The sequence below is a fragment of the Geospiza fortis genome, unplaced genomic scaffold (genome assembly GCF_000277835.1).
Source record: "Geospiza fortis unplaced genomic scaffold, GeoFor_1.0 scaffold450, whole genome shotgun sequence".
In the NCBI taxonomy this organism is placed as follows: domain Eukaryota; kingdom Metazoa; phylum Chordata; class Aves; order Passeriformes; family Thraupidae; genus Geospiza; species Geospiza fortis.
Window position 1 is genome coordinate 1,745,049 of NW_005054416.1, and position 4,219 is coordinate 1,749,267.

The following is a 4,219-nucleotide window of genomic DNA, read 5'->3' on the forward strand; positions in this document are numbered from 1 at the left end:
TGTGCCGGTACCCCCATCCCGCACCCTGGCACCTCCCGCTGTCCCCGTATCCCTGTCCTGCATGCCCGGTCCCCACTGTCCCCGTATCCCTGTCCTGCATGCCCGGTCTCCACTGTCCCCGTATCCCTGTCCTGCATCCCGGGTCCCCAATGTCCCCGTATCCCTGTCCTGCATGCCCGGTCCCCACTGCCCCCGTATCCCTGTTCTGCATCCCGTGTCTCCACTGTCCCCGTACCCGCACCCTGCTCCCCTGGGAACCCTCCCAATGCCGCTGTACCCCCACTCTGCAGCCCCCCCGTACTCCTAACCAGGTGTGCAGCCTGGGGGGCCCCTGGTGTGCACCCATCCTTGTGGGGACCCCCCAGTCGCTGCCTGCCAGCAGTGACTCGGGGTGCTGGCGGGTCACAGGGAAACTGCTCCATGTGCTGTGTCATAGAAATGTGGTCCAAGAGCTTCTTCAGGAAGTGGCCCCCTGAGCTGCTCTTGCCTGTGACCCATGACACACAAAAATTGTTTCAAAGCCCAAAATTGCCTCATGTCTGAGGGACACGTGGGCTGTAACCCCAGCTCCTGCACCCCAGCTCTCCCAGCTGCCTGGCTGCCCCTGCTGTGACGTGCACACTCCTGTGCAACTCTCAGACCAGAGCAGCCAGTGCTGGCCCTTCCCCGGAGGCCAGAAAAACATTCCTGAGCTTGTTCTTCCATGGAGCCCCATAAGCAGCTTCCCGGGACAGCCCTGAATGACAGGATATTGGTGACAGACTGGTCTCACCTCCTTTTGTGCTCCTGTGCTCAGACACACCTAACACTGATTTCCTTGTATATGAAACACCTGGACTTTCCTGATTCGGGAGAAATGTACAAATTGCCCCTGTGCCCCAGGTTTGGCAGCGCAGGAAATCCCCCAGTCCACGGTCCACCTCAGCTTGGAGGCAGCTCATCCCCAGGCAGGTGGTGAAGCTCCTCTCTGGACAAACCTGTTTCCCAGGCACTGCCCATGCTGCTCAGTGCCTGCCAGTGGCGCTCGTGGTGAGAAACCATAAGACAAGATCCAAAAGAAAGGGAAAAACGAAGGGAATGAAAAGGGGGAACAGGTGGGGACTGACTGCGGTGATGCCAGCTGGCGGGCGCTGTGGTGAGAGAGGATGAGGTGAACCACAAAAGTTCTCCTTTTTCCAGCTCACACTTGGATATACACATGGGGCTACGCTCGAGGCACATTTTCCTGCAAGAAGGGAGGTCTCCTGGCCCTTCCCAGGAAAGCAGCACAGCCACAGAGAGCCACTCCTCTGGCTTTTCACCTGTTCCTTTGAGGCAGACAAGTGCAGCCAAGGCTACGACGGGGGAAACCCGGGGAAATCCTTTCCACTGACTCAGACAGGAGGAAAAGGCTTTCCTGCTATTAAGAAAGGAAAGTGTTGGTGAATATCCACCCACCTCAGCTCCAGCTCAGGATCAAGAAGTCAGAAGCCAGCACTGCAACACTGGTGTGGGACTGTGGGTAAAGCAGTGGGACCAGCACAGTGGAATCCCACCGGCCTCTGGGCAAGGAGCAAATCCATTCTCACCCAGCACCAAGGCCTGAGGTCAGGGAGCAGCCTCAGCCAGCTCAAAACCTTTTCAACCCCACAAAGTATGCCCAGCCACACGTTAAGCCCTAAAAACATTTATTATTTTGAAATTAAACACGTCCATGGGTTGCTTTTGGCAGCCCCATCCCTGCTGCAATTCGGGAGTGCACCCCTCCCTCCCTCCCCCCACTCCCAGTTCCCTGTTCCCACCAGCACTACAAATCCCTTCTCTCTTCCCAAAGCACAAAGCTGGATGGTTTTGGTGGGTCCTCAGTTTGCAGGGGGCCATTGCAGGGGTCCTCAGCAGCATTAACCACGTGGGTACAACTGTCCTCCCCTCAAACTCCTAATTTCTGATTGCAAAATGAATAGCTTCGTTTGCCTTCAGCCACTTGGATCAACTTCACTTCAATCCATGGCAGAGCAAATCCAAGGGCCTCCTGGCACCACGGGAGCTCAGCTGTCGGGCGCCCTTGTCCTCGCCAAATCACTTCACTGGTGATTCCCTCAGGGCTGCAGCTGAAAAACAGCATTAAACCCCAGCCAGCTCAGACGTCACCGCCTCTGCACGGCATGGCAGGGGCTGGCTGGCAGGGAAAGGCCCAGAGCTGCTGCCTCTCACTCAGCCAAAGTGTGGAGGTTTGGATTAACGGATTGCTTTCTCCCACTGTTTCTGGGTTGGGTGGCCATTCCTGAGCGTGGGGGCTGCTCCACAAATGCAGGTGCACCCAGCTGGCGAGGTAACAGGGAAGGAGTAAGGAAGGTTGCAAAAGCCCAGGGAAATCCCTGGGGCAACACCATTCTCCACCTTGGGTCTCCATCGCTGCTTTCAGCCTGGAGAGCAAGTGCAGCCCCGAGCTGAGCTCTCTGCCAGCAGCTGAGGTGGGAGGATTGGGTTGCAGCCTTGGCTGGCTCCCTGGGATCTGAAGGTCACCTCGTACCTGGCCTGTGCTGCCGGAGAAAAGAGGTCTGTTCCCACCTGGTCAGGTGGTGAGGTTCAAGGACACACTGCAGATGTCCCTGGCCACCCCCGGGAAGGTGAGGAGGGTGTGAGCACCCGGCCACTGCTGAGCTGGAGGGCGCAAGGGGAGAAGAGCAAGGTAGCTTCAAGCACACAGCAGCAGGCAAGAAAAATACTTGTCAGAAAAGAGACTTGCTTTGACTAATCCTGAAAAAAATAATGGCCATAAATTGTTATTCCCCAGTGCAGGGAAGCATAAAGATTGAAATAATCCAGTCTGAGCTGCAGGCAGCTGGGGGCAGGCAGTGAGTGGCAATGAAGAAGTTGCAGGTTCTTCCTCTCAGGCACCACTGATAAAAAACCAGACCCCATGAAACCACCCTTGCCGCAACCCTGCAGCCCTGTGGGGTCAGGGGGGTGGGCAGGATGGCACTGGGGGCTCAGCCTGGGGCTGCTCTTTGTCTCCCAGAGGCCCTATGCCCGTGCAGACGCTGCTGGTGCTGGGGCAGGCGCTGTGCCCGGTGCTGTGCCAACCTGCCACCACAAAGCTGCTTTGTGCAGGGCCGGCCGGGCACGTCCCCAGCCTCCTCCCTGCTCTGTGGCCTCGGTCTCCCCCCATGCTGCCTGTCCTCTCACAGGCCAGGGAAGAAGGCAGGGCCACACCATCTCCTCCTCATCCTCCCACCATCTCCTTCATCCCCCCCATGAGTTCCCAGTGGGTTACATCCCCCCAAACCTCTCATTCCACTGGGATGGACCCTTCCCTGGAGTAGGAACTGGGCAGCCCAGCCTCCCTGGTGAGCTGCCCCACCTCCCCCAAGAAGTACATCACCCTGGTAGATTGCCCAGCCCTTTTATTCACACAGCAGCCATCACATCCAGTCGGCAGGAGAACCGTGGCCCAGGAAGCTGTGAAACATCCCAGCACTCCACAGGATGAACGATGTGGTTGAGGCTCTTAGATTCTCCCACGCCATTCCCAGTCCCAAAATAAGCCCTGCAGGCACTAACCCCATTGCAGAGGGGCTTCTGAATCACAGCTAAAAGATCACCTTTCAGTTAAAAGATCCTCTCCGTAATCATGTCCAAGCAATTAAGAATTCCCCCTCCTGATTGCTTCCCCCCCTCCCCAAAAAGCCCCCAAGCAGTTAGAGCAGAAATTCAATGAGCAGCCAACCAAGCTGGGCAGAAGGAGAATCCACGTGCAGGAGGCCAAGCCTTGTGCCTTGCAGCTGGGGGGGCAGGTCCCAAGATTCCTTTCACCGAGTGATGCTTTTCTGTCCCTTGGCTCCTGCCCTGCATCCACAAGAGCCCCAAGGCAGAATCTGCCTGCCATAGGCAGTGCCTCATGCCTCTAGGCCCTGAGGCGAGCAGCAAAGCTGCTTCCTGAGGGTAATTCAACTGCCCAGCAGGAAGAGCCCAAGGACCCCTGAGGATCCCTCCAGGGTATACTGCAGCCTGTGCCTCAGTTTCCCCACGGGGAGCAGCATTAAAAGCATGGGGATTAACGGCACAGTCCCTCCCCTCCACGTCCCCTCCTTCGCTCTCAGCTGCCCTCTGAGAGGGTGGGCAAGGAGCCCCAGGGGCACCCAAGACCCCCCACCCTGTGCTCGCCTTCAGGGGCTCTCAGCCAGGCTGGGGGCTGCTCCAGTGGCCAGGCTGGGCTTGGCGAGCTGCCGCAGGTCCC

At 57.9% G+C, this 4,219-nt stretch overlaps 1 protein-coding gene across 1 annotated transcript in view; it reads right to left on the reverse strand.

The window, feature by feature from the left end:
• The window catches only part of DTX4 (deltex E3 ubiquitin ligase 4), a 16,169-nt gene that overhangs the window by 8,594 nt on the left and 3,356 nt on the right, over positions 1 to 4,219 (reverse strand). The window lies entirely within an intron of this gene.